Below are 24,745 nucleotides of genomic sequence, written 5' to 3' on the forward strand. Positions count from 1 at the left end.
GATTCAACGAAATTATAGGGCTTCACCGACAGATAAATTAAAGGACTTTAATGAGACACTCGGATTATTCAATCCGAATTAAATTCACTTGCACTTCAAGCTAGAATGTGCTTTCCAGTGCCCATTGGTAATCAACTTCTCCTCAAATGGCTCTCGATTCCGTTGTTTTGCTAATGGGGCTTAGATTTCTTGGTATGCATTCTTGGCAGAATGCATTATATCAGTTTCGCCTTGAGCTACCTCCTCATTCTTGGGATAAGGACATCCTCAATATATATTTATGCACATATATAGTTGCAAATATATGTATGTACTGTACTGGTTGGGAGAGCTGCCCCGAGCTGGGTTTTAATAAACCATCCAACAGGATGACCATCAGTAGGAAACGTGCCACAAGCACCACAATGTAAGATTTGATAAAAAGCCATAAAAAGCAAGCACAGCAAAACTTAAGGCCAAGACTATAAAATAATAATGAAGTCAATTTCAATGATGTTCCTGTGGCACACAGGAAGAGCACAACACAGCTTAACTCGATCCGTCCCACTGCCCTTAACCCCGGAGAACGCTTCTGTATGTTGTGTTATTTGCTTGTTTTTTATTTTTTTGTTTGTTATTGTTATTATTGCTCCTGTTTTGGACAGCAAAGGGCGGCCAGGGCTTCAAAAAAAAAATGGAAGTAAATGAAACCAAAACAAAAGCCTCACGTCACATCATTTCCTGCAGCGATTTTCGTGTCTTGCCTTTGACGTTCGCCCCTAAAAGGTTGTGCTTAAAATTTTCCGCTTTTATGGCAATTAGCTTATGATTTTTATTGTTATTGTTATTGTAAGGCAATAACAGCCAATCCACACACTCACAAACAAACAAACACCCAACCCGGCGCACCCATCCCGGATAGTTTATTTGACGGCACACGTATGTAATTTACGACAATTTAAAGTAAACAACTCCCCCATTAAATCGGTAATGGGTGGCCAAGGCGAAAAGACTAGCTGGAAAATCGGAAAATGAGAAAAGGAAAAGCGGGCGAAATGGAAAAAAGTTGGCTAATTGTATAGTCTCAGCTGCCGTTTTCATAGTCTTTGCAAAGCCACTTAAAACCTTGATCATTCAAAAGTTTCACAGACTCACCTCTCGGTACCCAGGACCTCTTGAATAATTCACTCCATCCCCCAGGGATAACAACGACCTGTTGGCCCATTAACAAATGTCGTGTAATACCTCGGCTCAGTACAATTACAATAACTAATTCGGAGCTAATCCGGCCGCATGTTTCCGGCCTAATTGGTCAGTGTTTTCCTGGCGACCTGGAGCGGGTTAAATGCTCTTTTCGTGCACCTTTCAGGCCAAATCAAAGCACGCTCTGCGAGTGCCTAAGCGTGTTAGTGTCAAGCGGCTTATCTATTATCATTTCGTTGAATTTTCAATGGGCTGGGTAACAGCAAAGTAAACCTTTGTCTGCTTTCACGTCTGGGGCTTCATTACGCTTGATTTCTTGTGCACCCCAAAAAAACAGGAAAACACACACAGCCACCCAGCCACAAGGAAACAGAGGAAGAAAGGCCTTTCTTCTGGGGACAGGACTTCCCAGTCCTGGCATTATAATGCCTAGGATACTTGGGAAGTCTTACAAGTCTTGCATTGGGGGTAAAAATAATACAATTTAATTATCTTTAATGAAGAGGTGTATTATTTCTTTTAATTTAAAGAATTTCAAATAAAATATCTACCAGTATAACAAATTAAATAAATAAACAAAAGAATTATTTTAAAAACCAATTTTTTCTTTTGAGTGTATTGCCTCACATATTGAAGCTGCGAAATGCGCTTTTCTTTCGTCACACGCTCGTCCTGCCAGAAGACTGGCGTGCCGTCGACAGGATGTGGTCACAGGATGCGAGCTTCCTTGCCCAAGGACTTGGAGCTGCAGTCGAGTGACCAACCCAATGACTGACATCACTGCAAACAGCCGGAGGGACCAAAACGAGAGTCCTAGGTAAACAGTTCCGGCCGCATAATGAACTGGCTGTTGGGACTTCACACTCTTGGACCCCGTAACAGCCCCCGCACCCAGCACCTGTGCCGCTTTTCCTTCCCCACACCCCTCGCAGTGACCGCCAACACGGCACCTGTTGATGGAAAAGTCGTTTCGCAGCTCGCCTCGGCCCGTCGCACAAAAGCGAGCAACACTTTTTGCCCATTTACCAAGTTTATGCAATTTACACAAGCCCGTCAACAGTCACACGTCTCGTTGGCCACACCACCCCGACCCACGCCCACGCCCACGACTACGCCCACCTGCTAACCCCACACGATCCTTTCTAGATCCCCCCCTTAAGCCATTTAAATGCCCTACTTCCCTGGCCATTCTGCTGCTGCCTTTATGCACACACTGCGCTAACCGCAAGCGTTTCGGTCTGAATAATTGACCAAAAGACAAAAGCGACAACAAAAACGCTCTGCTTATATATACAACATATACCTACATAGGTATGGGGCAAAAAAAAACAACAAAATAATGGAAAAAACCGAGCTGGCACCACAGCAAAGCAACAAACCGAAGCCGAAGCCCGGCAAGGACGCAAAAACAAATGAATAAACAAAATTTATGAAGCGCAACCGCAAAGTTAAGCGTTGTCCAGTTTGTGATTTAATCTCGGGCACCGGGTATCAGTGAGGTCCCACAGAACAGTCCCTTCATATATCACAGGAAACTGTAGTGAAGTTTCTGAACCACATGTCCAAACAGGACTCGTCAAATTTACTCAACAAGGTGTAACAAAAATTTGTTAAGCGTGTTCATGACAAATGACAAGTTTAAATCAAAGACAAAAGTGAAAGAGATTTTTCGGGTTTTTAAAACTTTAAATACCTGAGATTGAGAGTCCCCGACTAAACCAAATTGAAAACAGAACAAATCAAACTTATTTCCACCCACCTATTCAAAAGAAAAATCATCAAATTTGTCTATCAAGGTGTAGAAATATTTAGCCAAGGATATTGGTATCTCATATTCGAAATGTTGACAACAAATACTGAGTGGAAAGACGTGGGCCAAGCACGCAACTAATTTATTTATGTATTTCTTAGTCGCCGCATTCACACAAAGGACCCTCGAATTGCCACGTTTTTAGTTATCCTGCCCACAGGCACATTAGCCGCAACGGATGTTGGCCTTTTCATGCTCAGTTGGGCACAAAGAAGGTTAGAGGCGGTTGCTTGGCCGAAAATGTTTTATTCTCCTCCTGCCTTTTTATTTTTTGTGTTGGCCAAACAAGTGGACCTTCGAACTGACCAACTGAACAGAAATGTCAATAAATTCATATGAAGTTATCTCTTCCAGACAGCCTAATGCGAATTTTTATGGCCTAATCTAGAGTCAAATTTTTCTGGCGCTCCGCTCGAGTGGAATGCTCTCCACTCTGTGTGTGTTTCAAATCCCCAATGGCTTCGCAGTCAAATTCACAGACTCACCTCGTTACCTCTTCGTCCAATGCCGTTCAATCTGCAACGAAAGCGGAGAAGAAAATATGGAAACGGGTGAGTACATGAGCTCCATAGTCATTGGATTATTAGAAAGTGCTTCAGTGAGTATCCCAAACTGGCAAACATTATCCCCACTTCCCGGGAGTATCTATGGCAACTATCGACTAACTGAGTCCCCACATATGCTGACTCTGGCTGTCGGCCATTTGATGAACCCAATAAAGCCAACACGAAGTGCCACTCAGGCCCAAATGACAACCGAAATGTTAAATAAAATTGAAGGGCCTCCTTCTTCATCCTTCGTCTGCCTGTCTCTGTTTGTCTCCCACTTCTGCCGGAGAGGCAGACTCCCTTTGCCACAACCCCCAACCCAGTCAAAAGTATCTTATATTGAATCTCTGCGACCCAGGATGGTACTGCACATAAAAAAGATTAACGCTCGTTCAGGAGCTGGGCTAGAAATGGGTCAGAGTGCCATGTTTGCCGTCTGACAGCAGTCAATGACATGGATGTGGGCAAAAGTTAAGGGGTACATTTTATGTATAATGGGAGTACATATACGGCCAGTCCTCACCTGCCCAAAAGTGGTATTTATTTTTGGTTGGCGAAAGGAAATCAGGGAAATGTTTTGTTTAATAAAATCCATATAGGCGCTCCTAGTTCGACCCAGAATTTATTTAAACCCCAACTTTAAATATCTATTCACTGCCGCAGTCGAATTGCATTTCGGCATCTGCATTATTTATAGTTTGTTGTGCTTTCGCTGTAGTTTTTTATGGCCCGGCATACGTGATTTTGCATAAATTGCATGGCACGGCTCACCTCTGGCTGCACCCAGGCACGCCCACTTTTCCGTCACACCCGGTAGGCGGCGCAGACTTTTCAGCTTAGCTTCCGCTTTTCTTTTCGCACTCGTGCGGGCTTTTCCGAAAATATTCTCCCACTGAGCATTTGCATTCGCCGTGCCGAGCAAGGTTCTCTATTATTCATGCGTTGACTGCCACAGCAGACGGAAGTGTTGGAACAAATGTACCGAAAACGAAGGGCGATAATAAATAAATGTAAACCCCAATAAAGATTGGGCGATAGAGCCGGGTAATGCAATCGGAGGGCCAGCTTTAACCCATTAAATGCTGGATCGCATGTGCAATCTGCAAGGTATGCAGCCGGAAGCTCGACTAACAAAAAATGCATTTTATATTTATGATTGTGTAATCTGGTCCAGTGAAATGAATGAGTTTCAAATGAATAAATAATCATTTTATGATTTATTGAACGTATTACACAGCCATATACTTCACACATTAATTTATCTTTGTTTTAAAAATATGACATGTTAGATAAACTTTTTCCGGAGTGCTTTATTTTTAGGCTTTAAATATCTGATACCTATATCAGATACCTTCAGTTTCTGACGGGAAAAGTTTATTGAATTATTTTATCTTTGTTTGAATATTTCACTCTAAGGCTTTATCGTTCAATGAATGAATTTAGTGGAAACTTTTTGCGTGTGCCTCATCAATATTAATAGCCTTTCATGCTGATTTCGAAAAATTGTTTGCTCTTCTTTCGAATCAAATTTGCGACCTTTTCTGATGAGCTGGAGCAGAAGGACAAATCAGATTCGTAAATCGGTCGGGGGTTAAGCCGGTTATCCACTGCTCAGCAAACGAGGTCTGCGGACAGGTGTTGCTTGGGCCAAATTGAATAACATACGCAGGATCTAAGCACCCAGGACAAGCTGTGGAGCGGTACTGAGGCGTCGGTGGGCGTGGCGGAACTGCCCCCCATGTTTATCAGCGCATAAATACAATAGCAAATGTACTGTTTTTTGTACTGATTTTTGCCACAAAGTGTGAATGGAAATACGTGCAGCGACCGAGTGTGAATTTATTTGTTTGGTTTCAACAACCACAACCTCGTCGGATGGGTCTCCAGACTCTGGAGTGGCTTTAAGATGGAAGATAAAAAGTGTGCTGAAGAGTTCGCATTATGCAACCTAAAGCGCGACCAAAAAGTAAAGGTGAGCTGGCTGCTGGCGGGCTAACTGGAAAATTGTGTAAATAAACAGTATTAAATTTTCCGCTTGACGACCAATAGAACGGCGGACGGACACGCAGCCCCAGTTGTTGCCGCAAAATATCGATTCCGCTGGAGTCCGAAGTGCCTTCGAGCCGAGCTCTCAAGGGTGGCGCAGAGTGCCAGATGATAGAGCTAAACTCAACTTCTAACTAAATTTACAACAACTTAAGCCATAAAAATTGAGACGATAGCCGTAAAAATGAGGCTACGTTTGTTCATTGCAGAGAGAGAAAAATATTTAAATATAGAAAGAATAACGAGGTATATTTTATATAAAGAATAAGAAGATATATTTTTATTACCACATACATGAGATAAAATTTTAAAATTTTTTATTTTGTTTTTCTGTGGAGCCTGGACCTCCTTTTCTCTACTTTCCATACAAATTCTTTTCTCTCAGCTTGCTATCTTCCACCCAGCAGGCCATGAGATGTCGAAATGAATGGGGAGGCGGGAGTTGTGGAACCTAAGAGTTTGGGGGGCGTGGCAATTGCTGATGCTGCGTCTTGGCTGGGCGCCACTTAACGCCACTGGCAGGAGCCCCACCAGCCAAGCCAGCCAGTTTTCATTCCCATGCAAAAAGTTCAATTCGGGGCCACCGGTTTTTCCTTTCCTTTCGGATTTCGCCCGATTCTATTCCGCCAGGGGGTCTGCCATTTGGATAACTTGCGTGGCACGGAGCAGACAAAAAGTTTTCCTCTGTGTGGCTACGAGCTCGTGTTGCCAGATGAGGCAAGAACTCTTCTACGTACATATATCTTTTTAAACTCCTACTCTTGCTTCTGAGGAGAAAACCTGAAAGAGGTGTATGGCGCATTCTTTCCTTATTTGTCTTAATTTTCTGCAAAAGCTTAAAAACAAGACTCTGTACTTGCAATTTTGGTAAACATTGTAGGGGGTTCTTTTGAGGGAAACTGATGATTAAAACTTTTATGATTTTTCCACTCAGGTCTGAAGGATTTTACTTTAAATTTTCCTCTTCCTCTTTGGCTTCTCTTTCACTAAAAATTCTCCACTGCGCCACATAATTTAAAGCCGGGGCTTTTTGTTCAATTTTGCAGCCTGCTTTTGGGCGCACACTTGGTGGCACTCGCCCGCCACCCACCCCCCGACAAAGCCTGGCCTCCAACGACCAAGCTCTTCAGACACGCATATGCAGGGACTTAGTTTTAACCCGGGGCTATGAAATCTTGTAGCTGACATTTATGCGAGTCTAAGTTCTATTAACGTACTCGCAGCTAGTCCTCCCACCAAGCTCACTTTCCTGGCCCGAATATATTTATATGTGTGGGTGGGAGGGATGTTCAAGTGTGTGTGTGTGTGTCCTGAAGAGAGTGTGCGTGTTGACATTGATTGCGTGCGTGCTGCTGACAGTTGTCCGTACAAGCTTAATGGCAGTGCGATTTTAATTGAATAATATGCATCCCCCGGAGCAGGAGCTCGGTTATGGGGCCCAGGACCCCCACCCAGATCACGGCCTTGTGGGTCAGATGCTTGTCCTTGCCGGGTATTCCCTGCCCTCAAAGACAAACAAACAAAGACTAACCCCAGTCGACTGGAGCTCATGCATATGACATGGGCCATGTTTGCTTTGACTCAGACACAGAAATCCACATCCCCCGCCCCGCCCACTTTCTTTGCTAGCCAGGTCTCGGCTGGCCAAGATTTAGTAGCGCCATAATTGTCAATGGGCCATTAGGAGGATGCCCTGGTGCCCCGCCGGGATCCCCTGCGGTCATGTCAATCACTCGGCCGTAAGCCTGAGCCTCAGAGATGGCAACGTGATAGAAATTATTGTTATTACTTTGGTACACAGCGATCAATTTCAGGTTAATTGGAATTAAAAGGATTTGAAAAATACACATTCTTCAGAACATATTTGGGATAGAAATTGTAAATCGTGAGTGCTCATCCTTATACTCGTAGTGCCCATTTAAGAATCTAAATCCATACTTGAACCCTTTCATATAATATATTTCCCAATTAAGCTGAACACATCTCCTGACAAAGCTAGACCGCCAACAAAATTAATTTTCTGACTATTTGAATAAAACATTTATTGTATAATTCATCAGACCATCTGCCCCGTAGCAATAATCTCATTCGAATCACAACTTTTGCCTCGGTCACGCACTCATCTTTGATTCCTCGATGATTATGAAGTTGGCCGGACAGCCGGACAGATGGGGCCACATATTTTTATTGACATCGGAGGCAAACAAAGCGGAAGTCATCTTGGCCCCATCTCCGTCTCCGTCTCCCAAAGCACGGGCGGACATTATGAGTTTGCGGATGCGTGCAAGAATTATGCTCGTACGAAAAATCAATAAATTATTGTATTTAGTGTATACACAACTCGTATTATTATGAATTACTGCCGCTCGACTGGCTCTGATCTGACAGGTCATGCGTTAAAGTTGACTTTGATGCCCCGACAGAGGCATTCCAATTAAAGTACACCTCCTGCGCAAATGTTTGTGTTGTGCGAGCGTGGCCATAAATTGAATTATATTTCAATTAGGTGCTTGGCCACAAACGAATAACAAAAACATTCGAGTGATGAATATTTAGGAGCCTGGGTGCTTAATTGTGCAATTTAAGGACGCACGGCAAGGCGAGTGACCCTTGGAGCTCCTCGGATCACAGGGCAGGAAATTAATTTCAAGCAAAATCCTTGGCACACAAAGCAAAGACGCTCTGTTCCCCCTTTTTTCGCGAGAGGAGACAGATGCAGTTGCAGCTTCTCGAATGCCATGAGACGGCAGAAATGTCATACGGAAAACTGCTCAAAATATGCAAAAATAAAATAAGAAAATCCGTCGGGCGACGACGACATGAATGGCGGGTGGCAGTGGGGGAGGGGGAGTGGGGAGGAGCGCAACAACTACAACGTGAGCATGTAAAAAGAAATTGAAAACGGAAGGAAGCACAAAACGAAGAAAACTGGAGCAAAAAACAAACAAGCGCATGACATGCAAAACAGGCAAACAAGCAACGAGGCTCGAGGGAAGAACGGGTCGGAAAAATGGGTGGCCCCTGGCCTGGTAAGGGCACTGGCGGGTGGGAGGCTAGGGGGCGTGGGCCACCGCACAACTGGAGAAACAACTGAAAATGCGCTGATAAGCGAGGCGTGCTCACCGGAAGCACCAGCGAAATACATGAGAAAAAAAAAAGGGGGCAGCACGTTTCTGCCGCTAACCAAAGGAATGAGAGATATACAGAGACATTTTGAAAGAGGGATCGGAAAAAAAAAATTGAGCAAAGTGCCCATCGTCTGGGCTGATACCCTGCACTTGTCGTCGCCTATTTCCAGAAATCTCTGGCCAAGGGGGCTACTTAGAATCCGCTTGGCACAACTTGCTCTTGAGAAATATTATACCAGGATTTCCTCAACTCAAGGATATATCAAGAATATATCAATAATTTTATTTAAGTTATTTGTTTCAAGTAGATCTGTAAGTTTATGCTTGAATTGCAACCAATTATGGTCATTTTATGGCAGACTAGGAATTAAGGACTATCTAGAATTTAATTTTTAAACATTGGAATACCTTTTCAATAAATATATCTTAGCTTGATGAACTAAAAACATATATATTAGTTTATTTTTATTTTTTAGTTGGCTTATCACCATAAAATATGCATGTCATCAAATGATTAGATTTATTTTTTTTTTGACAACCTAAAAATATATATTAGAGATATTGCCTCCTTGCACTTTTCACGCCAATACCCTCGCCCCATTAGGAATCAAGTGGAGGCCACTTTGGCGCCAATTTGCCAGCTAATTTCACCCAAACAGCCGCGGCGAGTAATTAGACCCTGATTTTGTGCAGAGCATTGCGAGTGAGGAGAAGATTAAACTGCGCGAATTCCTAAATAGCAGCAAGTGACGAAGGACATGCAGTTGCATGTGCAGCTTGGGGGGCAAGCGGGGGCTAGCGGCGCGTAGGGGGCGTCTAGAAAGTGGGAGGCTCGAAACGAGGACGGCAGCCCCAAGCTAAATGTCAGCACAAGTGCGAGTGCAGCTAGCCCAGTTGATGCAGCAAGTCCAGGTGTCCTTATACCCGTGTTGCTGGTTTTTAGAAGCGTTGGCTGGCACGCGCCAATTGATGCGATGAATGCTCATAACGAGTGCCATGCACTGAAAGAAATACATTGGATTTTGTGATATTATATATATATTTTAAACCTAGTCTCCATGACTAACAATCATTCAATTTATGATCGATTTAATGCCGTTCTTCTTCAATTATATAAATAAACTGATACTCTACCACTTCTACATTTTTCTCTCAGTTGTTGGTGGCAGGTGTAGCCCTTGGGGCAGGTGGCACGTTGCGAGGGTGCTGCCGAAACAATGCTAAAAATCAATAAAAACCATTAAAATGCAGCCAAGGCTGGCGACGCCTTGCCAAGGAATGCGAAGTTCAAGCAACAAGGTTCCCCATCGCCCGGGAGTGGGAATCTCTTTTAGGTTGCATGCAAGTTGCGTGATTGGAGTTGCCCCTGGAGTTTGCCTCCATTTTTTTTATAAATAGATTCCAATGGCATAATTGCCGACTGCTGTGAGGGCGACGCGATTTGCCTTACAAATCGATGCCAAAACGCTGCCGAGAACAAGGTCGAGGACGAAACGGTGTTGAAAATTCCGAAAAAAACGCACCAAAAAATACATTAAATTTATGGCTTCAGCCAAGTGGCGGAGGGCGCTTGTCGGGCTGCATGAATTATGTGCCAGGCGACACAAATGCAAATCGGCAACTAAATTCGCCATGAGATTTATGTGCCACACGCCGTAGAGAGCAGAACCCACAAAAATAACCGTAAGAATGGCAAAATAAAATTCGGAGTTTAAAAAATTTAAAATTTCATTCACCACATTGCAGTAATAATTTTTTTGCAAACTTATCAAGTCACTTCCTGGGACGTAAATTAAATATTTGCAAAATCCCAGAGGGAAAAGAAAGCGCAAATTTGTATTTTCTGAACATTTCATTTCTGTATAGTATTTGCACTGACCACAAAATGCATTCGATTAATAAATAAAGCCAATTTGCATACCCGAAGCTAGGATAAATGCAAATGCCATTCCCGGTCCAAAATTTCATATCTGTATCTGTGTCCGTTGCTCTGGAACACAGAGCTCATCAATCATGCAGAATGTTTTGGGAATTTCGCATGCACCAGCCACACCAGCAGGACACATTCGTGTTTGCCCGGAATATTTGGCCGATACTCTGGACTGGACTGGCATAGACGGCCTACTGACTTTTATCGGGAGGCAATGGCCCACTTGAATTCCACTCTATCTAGTTCTGGCGCTTAAATTAATTGAAGGAATAAATATCGGATATGTGGGCCAAACCATGTATAAAGATTATTTTCGATTGATAAAAGCTCCAGACTACAAACGAAAAGCGAACGAGTCTGCCAATACAGATAAAATGTTTGCTCATTTCCATTGAAAACATTACCTGGCCAGGTGGCAGTAAGTAACTCCTCCCCAATGCCAAAGGTTTGCAATTTCGAAAATCAAATTGAAAAACAGCAAAATGTGGCAATAGGTGGTTGGCTTAAAAATTTGTTATAGCCAAATAATGGCAACAATATCACCGTTTTATGAGGCAGAATAAATGCTTTCGCACTTTGTATATTTATGCGCTTTGGCCATTAAATGATTGAATGGGTTAATGGGTGCTCAGTCAGCGCCGGTAAACAATGGCCAGGGGTCAGAACTTTTCCACATCAACACTGATGGAAAAGCCATTTTCATAAATCATTCCCTGCCGAATAATAATATTGTGCTTTTATGGTTGGCGTTGGCGGGGCGGGGCGGGACATCTACCATAAATAGCGAAACAAATATCAATTATAATTCAAATGATAAATTTATAAATATTTATTTATTTTTGGAGCAGTGTCGTTGACTTTTTATCCAACCCGTTGGCAACCCGCCTGCCATACCGGGCCATGCCAGATATAACGCATACGCAGTGGTGAGCACCAGCGATAAATAAGTAATTAAAGCGCCTAAATAAATAATTAGTCGGACATTAGTGCCGACTGTGGGCGTTGTCTGCATACCAACAGCAGCCAATCTGCAATATTATCCCCATTAACCCGCATAAAAACCAGAAAAACAATGCGATTCGGACAGGAATTCCCGATACCCTGACCAGAGTACAATAATAATTAAATTTAATTTACGAGAGCATTGAAAAGCGAATATTCCATTAAAAAAATTTAACATTTTTTGTGGAATAAATGCCTAGAAGAGTATGTTTTTCAAAGCAATACAATACAAACACTATCTACCGCCGCGCCGGACAAGAATTAAACACATAAGGAAATCCAGCACTTAAGGCCAAACAAATCACAAAGCCATTAATTTTTATTAACAAAATCTCGGCTGAGCAGTTGCGAAAGTCAAGAGCTAAGCGCCAAGAGTTGTCCAGCGAAGAAAAGCCAAAAACAATTCAACATTTGGGCCCTGATATGGACGAGGAGCCAAGTGAAGGCGAACATTAGAACCGTGGAAAAAAAGTTGGAATTGGTCGTGGCGAGCTGCGGCCAAAAAAGCGGGCTTATCAGTAACGTAATTAAGCAGCGATAAAGTACCCGCCACGCCCCCTCTAGCCCCGTTTCCGATTCTTTTCGGCGCCCGTCTTCCACCCACCGAACCAGTATGGGTGGTTCTTTTTTCGGGGAGTGATGAGTGTGGGACGAGCGATAAGCCTTCTTTTCTGCTTTTATTTATTTTTTTGTTTAGCCTCAATGAGCATAGTTTATATCAATTTAGATTTGAATTTAATTTATTTACACAGCCACATGTATGAGAGGGCGGCGGTCAGCAGTATATAGAATCGTTAGTCACACAAAAGATGACAAAGAGGGGAATATTCCAGTGGGCTTGCAATAAATATGATGACAAAAAAGCCTAGAGAGCCACATATTTGCCACTCATATGCTAGCATATGATTTTTAAAATTGCATTCTTTTCAATGGAACACCATCGATCAGGCCCGTGAAAGTGAAACTAATGGTAAGCTCCGGCTGATCGATAGAATGCCATTTCTTACCCCCCGGCCATTAATTAGCTGAGCGCTGAATTAGTGGGGATTACGCATACGCCAAGTGCGCCGGCGATGTGGAAACGCACTTAATAGAATTGTTTCGGTATATTCCGCAGCTGCCACACATTAGCATTCACGTTCCGGCCATTCCCGATGCTTTCGGACAATAACTGCAGCTTGGCATCCGTTCATTTCATCTCAGCGGGACTAGACTTGCCGCTACTCAGTGATTATCGCTCAATAATAACAAAAGCAGATCTGCAATTTGTGTGCACAAGTGGCAGTGGTGAGAGCAAAGCTTTTAATTGCACTTCGCGCTTGATTACCTTCTTGTTTACTGGCCAGAGTTTTCAATTAGCAGTTAATAACAATATTAATCCAAACGGAGGATAGTAAACAGGGTACAGAGATCAACTATCCGGGAAATGGCAATTATTTTCCGCACCAGAAAGAAACTATTGAACTGCAGTCATTTTGCATTTTTCGCCTCACTTTTAATTCGCTTCAACAGCGCTATGCGCTATTTAATTTGCGAACAAAGTTGATTACAATTCAATTAGCGGTTGTAGCAAGTTCTTTGGAACTGGCTGGCCAACACACAATCAGGCTGTGGGAGATGCCTACAATTACGGGCTCCGACCGGAACCGGACTGCCATGTATGCAATTAGCCATCAAAGTGTATTGGGCAAACACTCGCGGCCGTCTTGCCAGACATTGGCCTTGATTAATGGCCCCAAAACATAATTGCCCACACATAATGCACCCTCGAGACAGGAACAATTCGCCACTTAGGCCCGAGAGAATGGACTGGACGGCTCTCGTTCTCTTTCTTGAGGGTCTCGGGCACTTAACCCAAACATGTTTTCGGTTTTCGGTTTCCAGGTCCAGTCCTCTGTCTCTGCCTCTGCATCGGTCTTGGTCTGAGCTCTCCGCCTAATGCCTAATCAAAACATAAACAATCCAAGACCTGACCGGCAATTTAATTAATGAAAAGCCAAAACACTTAAACGTCTCTCCGTCGGCCGAAGGACCTTTGCCCTGATTTATGCTGAGTGACTTCTGCGGCGGCCCCAACTGGCCCGAGTTGCCCGAGCTGCTCAAGTGTGTACAATTCGGCTAATAATGCACAAAATGTGTCTGATTTGGAGAGTGAACAGGTTGGGTTTATTTAGTTCTTGAATTGGTCTAATATTTGTGAAAATAAAAAGTATATTATATTTTTCCTGACCAGGATGGCAGTCGACCACTTTCCAATCTTTCCCCCAACCACTCACGTGTTGGCCTCTAATCAATTTTTGTTGCCGGTTTCATCGCTATAATTACTGGTCATTAATCATAATTGAAGCGGGAGGCGTGCAAACAAAAGCCCACAAAGAATTTTCCGGATGGCAAGGCCAAAGTTCTCTGTTTCTGACCGCGTTCTTATGCAAATTATTCTGGTCAAACTTTTTCAAGCTGACTGTGCAAAAGGATGGCGGCGGCAGATGACGGTTAACGATGCGAGTGCCAGAAGCAGGCCGCAGCTGATCCAGTTGATTGAAGCAGTCAAGGCTCGGGGCTTAAATTCGCAATTATGTCGTTTTAATAAACATCGTCCGACGAGCCGTAATTGCCAGGATGCTGGGCGAATCCTGAGAAGGAGATGCCGGCAGGAGCTGTAACTGAGACCCAAGAAACTCAAGCCGAAACGATTGAGCCTGCCTATCAATAATGTGCGTGACACAATGTTGCCAAAGGCACTGTGTCTCGTTCCTTTCGTTTTGTTCGGCCGTCCCACGCGGCGTATACGCAATGCGGCACGAGATGGATAGCAGGATCAAATGGTATTTCCCAGCATGTTAAGTGGATTGTTTACGTCTCCTAGTGGGCGTTCGCTTATATGTGGAGCGTGACAATTACGCCAAGGTGGGAACCGAAAACAGCAACGAAACTCAACTTAATTGCTGGCATTAATTATGCGCAGAATTAAAATATATTGTGCAGCGTTCTTAATGGCGGTTATTATTACTATTAGCCTCAACCCAAAATGCAATTTAAATTCATTTTGTTCGCTTTCAAGCCGGCTTAATTAGTTTTTCACGACTCTCACAAGCTATTGATTATGTGTCGATGCTGAATTATGGAGTGCAGCATTGGCTTCCACTGCCCGGCCATCCCCAGTCAACGTGAAGTCAGTAATTAATCTTCTTTCCAGCGACCACAGGCAGTGCAACAAGAGTTGATTTTAATGAATTTATACCCAACTGGGTGGGAGTGCAGTTCGGTTCGATCCAATCTGATCCGTGCTTCTGGCATTTTCAATATACCCTTATATTAACGCACGAAAATTGCACGAAGCTAATTACGCTTTTAATTATTTTACGGCTTAAGCTCATAACATCTATAATTTTAATGAAAGCATATGCATCTGCTCTGAATCGAATTAAGGGATTTTAATAAAAGTAATTCGAGGCCATCATACGATTAAGGGAAATGAAATGTGCAGAATGGAAATTATTCAATATGTTCCCAAAGTCCTCTGTAATAGTCCAGAAAAAGGACTGTAGGATCTAATATCCCTAAATGACAGTTGCAGTACTGTGTGATTTTCGTTTAGGGAAAACTGAAACCGGAATTGTCTCCTCTGCAGTGCGATTCATGTGGCACAAAGGCAGAATGTGAATTATTTGCCGTCTGCAGGAATTGCAGTCTCTGCTTCTCAATTATTGTTGCGTATTATTTATTTATGCAATATTCCGAATGCATTCCTTGCAGCAAGCTGTTGCATTGTGGAAGGTCGCTCATCTGGCAAATAAATGCAATTTTATGAATCAAAGGGTCGCTGAAGTCTGGCCAAAGCAGCGGGGAAATTGAATTCTCATTGTATGGCAGGGCCCGGGGCACTGTGGAATTGACTTTCATGTTGAGATTTTGCTTCGGCAAACTTGACATCTTAAATCAACAAAGCTAAATTGGAGCGGAAGGTGGATAATCAGGAAAAGATTTCAGTTGGTCGGGGGGCCGCTTTAAATTCGTCTTATCAGGGTCTACAAATCCTTGCGATTTCCCATTAGTCGTGCTAGCTAATTAACATAAGTAATTTGCTTAATGGCCTTTCAAAAACAACCCTCGCTGCCTTCTCCCTTTCGCCAAAAAATGCTCCAACTTCTTGGATACCTGGCCTCGTTTGTCCCAGATCCCAAAAAAAACACAGAAAATAAAGAAGGAAAATGGCAAACAAATAATGGAATAGACAGGGCGAACAAACACAAGAAGCGAAACAAACAAAGACACATGCAACTGAAACTGAGAAATCCCGGGCTTACCTGATGGATTTCCCAATGGCAGGCATGAACTAATATTTTGTAAATAAAATGCTGGCGCTTCGTTTTGTCCGCTTCTTGTTGATGTTGGTGGTGCCTGTGCTGCTCCACTGATAGCGCTCGGGGACGGAAATTAAATTTGGCCACGTTAATTGCCTCGATTAGAACTTTTCGGCCATTACGATAAGCGGGGGCAGCAGGCAGAGCCCAGACAATGGAAGAATGACAAACCCTGCTGACCTCTCGGCCCAAAATGATGAGCTGGCTAGCAGTAGTGATTAATTATTAATTAATTAAAAGCTTATTAGCGCTTGCTGTCAGCCGGTCGCTAGCCAGTTGGTGAGTCTTGTGCAGGGCCACCGGGCGTATGCGCAATGTAGCCAGCCAAGTAGTGCCTACAAAGAACACAAAAATAAACACTAGTCACAGACTCTGACGCAATCCTGGCAGACAATAGTTTACTTTATATTTCCGCGATGCCTGCTGGCATTTTCTACTCCATTGTTGTGGATTGTCACCTTTGATTTGAGCGATCTGTTTGTTTCTAGTTGCCGCCGCTGCTGCTACCAGTGGCGCAGCCACCCCGGCGTATGAGCAATATTCTTGGGAACAATGCACCCCATACAAGCGTGTGTGCCTTTGTGTAGGAGTGCAACAAACAGAGGAGCAGAAAACTGTCAACCATATTACGCATACGACCCATTGTACCAGGCATTCTTCCCTTGCCACAGTCGAGAGTCAATTTACAATAGATGAAAGAGCATCAGACACGGGAAAGTGTGTCAGCCAGCCAGCCGGGCTGGCAACTTTGCCTTAATTCTTAAAGCACACACCGTCCGGTGTACGGCGTACGGCATACCACGTGCCACATCCATGGCCATGACTCACTGCCATTCTATCCGTTTTGGCCATTTTGGCAGCGGAAACACCAGCAGCAGAAGCAGAAGCAGTGGCAGCGCCTTAGTTTAAGTGACGGCTGCTGTAATTAGTGTAAGTGCCCACATGAATTGTCCCGACATCTTTTGGCAGCACTCTCTTCTTTTTCTTTTCATGTTCAAGGATGCGCGCAGCATTTGTTGCAAATGCTAAGAAATAATTTTAAACAATTACTAACGATGTGGTTGCTTTTTTCGAGCGAAGAGAGCAGCACTCGCCTTGCCTTTGGTATTTCTCGGAAGTTTTCATTTGTTTAAAGGAAATTGTCTTCTCAGAGATCTGACCTCTAAAAATTAATTAGCAATTATAGCATTATTTCGGCGAAGAGCAGCATTACGATTGTAATTAATTTTTGAGGCATACCAGGAAGTATTTAAATAAACATTTTATTTCTCTACTGTACTTTTATCAAGCCTGAAAATAAGAGTCTCCCGAGTTCGATATACCCCTCAACTTGGCCCAGACAGCGCCTTTTTCATGGACCATGGACTCTGGCAGTCAGTCAGTTTCACTGGCGGGCTGAGTTTTACTTGGTTTCGGGCAATTAAGCCTGTTGTTTTGCAGTTAAGTGTAAATTTATACACAAAAGCCGCACCAGCACATCTGTGCACCTCCTGCTCGAAGGTAATTTGGCCAACTTTAAAGATAAAACTGCAGCATATGGAAGCCCGGAAGCAGGCGATCCAGAATCACCAGCATCTGCGGCCCGGCACATGCCTCGAAACACGCCATGAAACAGAATTATTAAATCAAGCGGTGTATGACTTTGTAATTTGATTAGCCATGCCCGGGGCTGAAGTGCCTGTGCATATCAGTAGCTACTTAACTGAGTTTGAGGTATTTCCCTCTACTCACTTCGCAAGCACCTGATGAGCACCTGGTGAGAGCCCTCAGAGCTCAAAGAGGGCACAAGCGGACACTTGCAACTGAGTACAATGTGTGTATTTATTTCCCCTTGGTCTAGGTCAATCGTCAGCCAGAAGCCAGAGTTCACAACGGCCGAGATTGGCCACCGTCGAGTAATCAAAATAATGCCCGCCGACAATGTATCTAAATATAAGTCTCTGACAAACACTGGCGATAACAAAGATCGCCCGCAACTGGGTGTTAAGGTGTTAGACTCGCGGCTCTAGTCTACCGTGGCGGTGGGATAAACAAAACAAAGCAGGAATATGATATTGGTTTAAAAGACTTACATACTCCCGGTCAACGACACACTCTCGCTTTCGGGGCGGATCACAAACGGATCGGATCGGATTGGATCAGTTCTGCTTTCTTCTCGAGGTCGTTTGCATAAATTTTGTTTTCCAAAAAGTTGTCAAACAGGTGGCAAGTGTCGCACAAATTACTTTAATAATAGCACTCGCACGGCGTTTGGAAAATATCTGAGCAGACGAGAATCGGAGAACTGCACAAGTTTGTCCAAGCTTCTGTCGGTGGATATTTTTTGGCTTCCAAATGTTTCGACTTCTGGCCTATTTACGCTCGAGCACTTTCCCATTCATATTCATTCGATTCGCCTTCTGCTGACACGGACAGATATTGGCGGATATATTCTTCTTCTTTGCACGCACTAATAGCATTTAATATTTTGTTGCTTATTTTTTATTCAAGTAGCCCAAGCAGATTTATTTTTTTTTTTTTTTGCTTGTATTTTCATTTGAATAATTCTTCAAAATATTTGCACTTATTTATATTTTTGCTTCGGCCAGTCGCTAGGAATGCCAGGCAATTGGAATTTTCACGCACAATTGTGTAAGAGGGGTAAGGGAGGAACATTTATTATTTTAGGATTGAAATTAAATATTTTTGTTTTCAATTTTTCAATTTTCCCATTCAATGATAATTTCGACTTCGAGCGCGTTGAAACTGCGGGGCACGACGCTTGAATTTGAAGACCCGCCCGTCCGCCTGTTCGCAGCTCGCTGCCCTGGTGAACGGTAAAAATTTAACTGGAAACGGGACCGAGGCGACCTGCCGACCGACCTCCGAACATAACGGAACGGAAGGCAGCGAACAGCAGCCGAGCGGGCGGCCTGATGGCGGAGAGAGTGCTCGGCCCCGTACCTGTGCGGCCTTAACAGCACTCTCTCCCATCCACCATCACGCACACCAGTGCGGTCTGTTATCAGTGGCCAGTGTGTCAGTGGGTCTGTCGAGCAAGTGATGCGCTCTCTCTCCCAGGTTGCTCTGCAAAAGGGGAAATTCAGCAGGCCGCCCAAGTAGGGAAGTGCGAGAGTCAGTTCTGTTACTGTTAGTACCACCCATTGGGCGGAAAATTCTCGCATGCGAGAGACGAGAACTCTATGGAGAACATTTGGAAAATGAAACACTGCAAACGACTTGGCTAACAAATATTTACGAAGCCTGTTTGATTGGGCAAATACTGTCTGTCAGCGATTAAAAAAATGCAACTTAAATTTGTTTTAAGAAATTTTTTGCATTTAATTAGTGGGAAAGCTCATTATTGGTTTCTCCACGTCCAATTGGCAAATACGAATCGGAGGCAAACATTGAATAATGCAAGTACTAAGTACAGTGTTAATTGCTTTAGTAGTCTCAATCAATGAAAGTCAAAAGAAGGTTCAATAGTCAATATTGGCTAATTACAAGATTCGTCGAAATCTGCTTAATCATAGTCAATCAAATGAAGGGGAAACTCGACAGACATTGCAATTCATTTGCCAAAACGCTTAGTAAGCAATGAGAATAAAACGTAATAAAACGTTTGTTTTCCAATAAAAAATGTCTCAGCAACCAGCTACCATATTAATGGCAATAACAGTTTATTTCTCTAACAAATTCAAATATACCGCCAAAACTATAAATGTTACAAGTTAACAGTTTGCAGCTTGGGGAAAGCAAACACAACGAGAGAGAGGAATTCCGCAAAGCTAACAGAGGAAAACTCACTGCTGGGCCTTAACAGCATCACTCTGGGAAAAGCTAACAGATAACGAACGATGCGCTTCTAGAGAATCTTGCACAAAAGCGTAATGACAAAACCAGATGAAAATACCCTTCCAAAAGATTATTTTTACTGCCACAATAATCACAATTCATCATCTCCGCACTCTGTGTAAACAGTTCCCGGTGAGCCAATTATCGTCAGAGAAAACCCAATAGTCCGGCAACAAGTTTATGGACATGATAATAAGCAGTAATCAAAACAAAATAAATTAAAGCTTTATAAGCCAACATTAGCCGTCGGGCGGCCAAGACCGTAAATCGAAACAAGAGCACCGCAGTTCATTCGAATAAAATGGCAAAAAAAATTATTATCTAAACAAAAGCGAGGGAAACTCATACGCCATCGCTCAAAAGCACTTTGCCGCCGAGAATCTGCGGATCGGATGGCAGGGGGATGCCTACCGTGCCCCTCATCGGTTCCCTTTTGGTTTTTCAAATTGAAAAACATGAAAAGAAATATTTCCAATCAATTGCCAAACAGAAAACGAATAAAAATTCATACACGAGAACAGAAGCGAACTGAACAGAACAGAAAAGAGCCGACACAGACACAGAAAAAAACCAAAAACCCAAAAAACAATTGGCAACAAGAGCAATGTTGTTCATTCATTAAATACAAAAATTCATTAAACAGCCGGGCGATCAGAAATACATATCTTGAAGTGCAGTCTATATAAAAGTAGCTGGGTGTAAAATACAAAAAAAAAAAATAGGAAAATAGTTGTTTACTTTCGAAACAGAAGCAGCAACACGGCAATAACAACTACAACTACACACAAACAAGCTCTCGGAGTGCGATAAAATATGTTTTTTTAATGCAGGTCCGTGTTCAATAAAAGTGCCACAAATCCAAATAGAACACCAAGGGGTGGCCAGAACTTTCCAGGCTCGACTAGTTCATACCAACTGCCAGTGCATAAAAAATGTCTGTCCAAATTCCTACAAAATATGTTACTAGTCTTATATACCCAACTTCTGCAAGGGTCATTCGAATGTGAAAAGTGAACAGACCAAAACAAAAGAAAAATGTTCGAACAAGTGCAGAAATTGAAAAGAAATTAAGGTGTTGATAAAAAATATAAATACATTTGTGGGAAAAACATTTACATGATTGCATAACTCACTGATTAAATTAAAAGGTCGCATTCCGCAAAAAAAGCTTTTAAACTCCTTTGATTAAAACAAATTTTTTGTTGAATATTTAATTAATATCAACTTTATCCTAGAGTTCTCGAAAAACAAAGAGAGATTAAAATCCAAGATCCATCCAAAATCCAATCCATTTCCATATTTTCTAAGACACTTTAATGACCTCTGCATATCATTGACCCTTTCTATAAATAAAATATAAAAAAAAGCAAGGGCCAGTCAATAGTTGAAAGAAATTTATTGTTCAGCTAATAGATGATGACTGCTAGATATTTCCCATTCAGAGTGCCTTGGAAAAATTGTCGAGTAATTTGTGCAAATGGACAAGAGGCACAAAGGTAGTATGGGCCAGGGATGTTCCGAGCCATTTCAAGTGGTTGCCCGCATTTATCACTTTGACCAATGGCCCTCTTCACTCTTCAGGCCACAGTACCCATACGTCAAGGAATTGATAATGTCATGCCAGTCGTGTAAGTTACTGGCGATTGGCTGTCATTCAGCCGGCTGTTCCATTTTTACCTGCTTTACAATCCTCAACTCAATATTGAAATTATGGGGGGGATGTTATGGGAAACAATGATTGATCCAAAGGATGGGGGAAATCAGAAATCAACAATCGATGCCGAGGCGGAAGAGCTGTCAGATAGAGACAAAACAAATTCGCAAGTCAACTGGAAAAGAATCATAAATAAAATATGCGCGCCAAGCAAACACATCAGCAACCCACGGAAACCCAAAACCCGGCAATCCCTACCGGGATGCCAGCAGGCGGAGGCGGGCTATTTGAGGAGAATTCAATTTGATTTATGATAAATACATCATGATTTATGCCCTTTGCCTCGGCTTGTGTCCAGAGTCTAAGCCGCCGATACGCATCAGTTCAGCTGGCGACCGCAAAATCATCGTATTTTCGCAGCGAGTTTTTTTCAATTTTTCATTTCGCTAAAACTCTTTTGGGTTTTCCACGCGAGATGCCCAGCAGTCGTTTGGGGAATATTGGGGAAAATGGAATATTCAATGGGACGGCGATGGCTGAAAAGATAAACAAGTGGGATATGCCAGATACCAGCTCTCCAGAAGAGATTTTGTATACTTACATTTATTGAAAAACAAATAATCAACTGTTGAAACAAATTAAATAGTTTTAGTCCCTTTATTTTATTTTTTAAATGATCAGACATGAGTAGTTTCAATTCGAACATTCTTTCTACACCTTTTATTTCAAAGGGCTTTGCTGTATTCAATTTATTGCCGATTCGTTTCAATTCGCTTTACAATCATTTTTTTTGTGCATATAAATTGGCTGCGTCATGCGTTTAAAATTTTGCAGCATACTTTTGTGGGCGTCTGTGTTTTGTGTTTGTTTCATTATTTGCATTTTGAGTTTGCGGTACCCCGTGTTTTTGTTATTTATTTGGCTGTGACTATATAAGGTAAGCTGGTGTGTTTGTATTTCAGCCCTGGAAAGCGAATACTTGTTGTTAGGGCCATATTTCTGAATGATAAATGTGCCGGCAGGATGGCAAATTGTATTGATAATCGCTGCCAGAACTTTTGGCGCCTCTAAATCGCTTATGGTCCTTAAATTTATGCTCGTTTTTATGGCTCCCGCTCCCCAGTCCGAGTTCAAAGTATTTCGAAAACCAATTTTATGTCTGTATCCGGGCCCCTTGTTCCCAACTATTACAGTCACGCACTCGGCAAGCCAAAAGTAAAACAAAAACAAAAATTCAATTAACTTTTGCCTTTGGCACAAAGAAGGATACGCCGGCTTAGGAATACATAGGTTCGATGCGTGGCTCTAACTTAAAAACCCCTCTAATCCACACCCTTATCACATCTCTCATTTCAGCCTAATTAAATGGACATTTTGACAGCTGACGTGTGAGTTCGAGTCTATTTGTGTAGCCAAATCCCTTCCTACGGTTTTAATTTACTTCAAATTGAAGGTCACATCAAGCTGACAATGTTAATTGAAACGCGGCCAGTGTGAGAACCAGTGTTGAAATAAAAAAAAAACTCCCAAAAGTGGGAAAAAAGCTGTCGGGCAATAAAAGCACACTTTCGTATTACGTATACGCAACGTGTAGCGCGCGAGCCTGAAATGGTGACAGCGAAAATAAAACTTTATTGCTAATTTATTTGATTAAATTTCTCGCCGGCACTGCTGCTCTGCCGTGGCTCGGAAATTTTCGCGAGTTCAAATGTATTTTTGTTACACTGGTTTATTTTTTTTTTGTACTCTTAGCAGTTGTTATTGTCGGTGTGATCTGCTGACATTTGCTGACACCAGACTTCAGATTCAGATTCCCTGATTCCCGGCAAATTGATACAAAAAACACACCCGGCCGGCTGGCTGATTATCAGACGCCGGAGATCAAAGCAGGTGTTTTCGCGCCTCGTTTCGCTTAAAGATTTAAATTTCTTCCCAGCCTGCCGTTGACCTCCGAAGTCAAAGCAATTCAATTAGAACGCGAGTTGCCGTTGAAAGACAACACGGCGTATGATTAACATTTGGCTCAGTGGCCCGCTCAAAAGTATGCAAAGCAAAACGTGACGCGCTCACAAGAAATGCAAATGTCAAACACAAGGAGACAATAAATGAAAAATAAATGAACGAAATGCATAAATAAGTCGTATAAAATGCCAAGTGCCAAATGTAAAAAAAACCCTATTATCCCACATGCACGCGCACACACGCTCAAGGCCCACACAGTAACACACCTCTGATCCAGCTAAAGGGAGACAATTAAAGCACCTGAATAGGGAAAATAGGATAAAGCGCAAGAAGAGTAACTCAAAGCTAAAACCATTGCGAGTTTCCGCAACGCTGACATTTCCATTTAAATGCGTTACACACTCGCACTTTGAACAAATGCGCTCCGAAATGAGCAAAGGAAAGGGGCGCGCCTGGAATAATGTCCTTAATTTGAATGACGCTTTTTATGCTCTCAACGTTCATTTGGCTGCCTTTGCAATTTCACTGCCAGCGAGCTGCGGGCCATAAAAAACTTTCGCCAAGCCAGCAAACTTTAAGGCCAGCGGCACGTGGTCTAGTTTCCCCTCGGATTTCTTTACCGAAAAATTCCAACATGACCGTCATACATATTTTCCGGGCGTACTACAAATAGCACGACGGGAAATTACAAATCTAATAAAAATATATAAATACAACATGAGGCAAAAATCCAACTAATCAAGAGTCTTGTCATGCATTTCAAGAAAAAGAAATAAGACGTAGTTTTATTCAGATAAAATAAATGAATAACTATATTATAATAAATAATATTATAAGAAATAAATATAATAAATTACTAATTTCTCTGATTTTCGCAAAATACACGATACAATTACCTTTTTGAAAAGTATTTATTTCCCGGTGTAGGTTGAATTATCCTGGCGCTGGTAATGTCTTGCTTCTAACGATTTTATCGCTGCCAGTATATAACAAATATCGAGGCAATAAAAAACTGTAACTAAACAGGCCAAAGAAAACACAAATTGCAGCGACCACAACACAGATTGAATTTCCACGCACCACTGACGGCAATGGCAGAAGAGTAGCGCCCATAATAGGCCTCGTCAAATGGCCAGTGAATCCTGCAGGCATTACACAGGACCTCAGTGTGTGTGGGTGTCCTTGCGAATGTTTGCGAACTTGTGCATGTGTTTGTGCAAAACAAATCGAATTGACATAAATTGACGGTATTTATGGGAGCTCTAGATTGAAAGGAGGCTTT

The 24,745-nt window shown here is 42.6% G+C and overlaps 1 protein-coding gene across 2 annotated transcripts in view; it reads right to left on the reverse strand.

Annotated features, from left to right (window-relative positions):
* Nucleotides 1–18,894, reverse strand: part of LOC6505942 (5-hydroxytryptamine receptor 1) — a 50,276-nt gene extending 31,382 nt beyond the window's left edge. Inside the window, exons 1-2 of one of the 2 annotated variants that reach the window (XM_001964619.4) lie at nucleotides 18,083–18,893; nucleotides 3,478–3,508 (exon numbers count right to left, since the gene is read on the reverse strand). The gene's annotated coding sequence lies outside the window, so the exon portion shown is untranslated. Of the gene's footprint in view, nucleotides 1–3,477; nucleotides 3,509–18,082 lie in introns of both variants that reach the window. The other variant, XM_032449577.2, reaches the window with a different exon arrangement.
* Between the last annotated feature and the right edge of the window lie 5,851 nt (nucleotides 18,895–24,745).

The sequence above is a fragment of the Drosophila ananassae genome, chromosome 2L (genome assembly GCF_017639315.1).
Source record: "Drosophila ananassae strain 14024-0371.13 chromosome 2L, ASM1763931v2, whole genome shotgun sequence".
Classification (NCBI taxonomy): domain Eukaryota; kingdom Metazoa; phylum Arthropoda; class Insecta; order Diptera; family Drosophilidae; genus Drosophila; species Drosophila ananassae.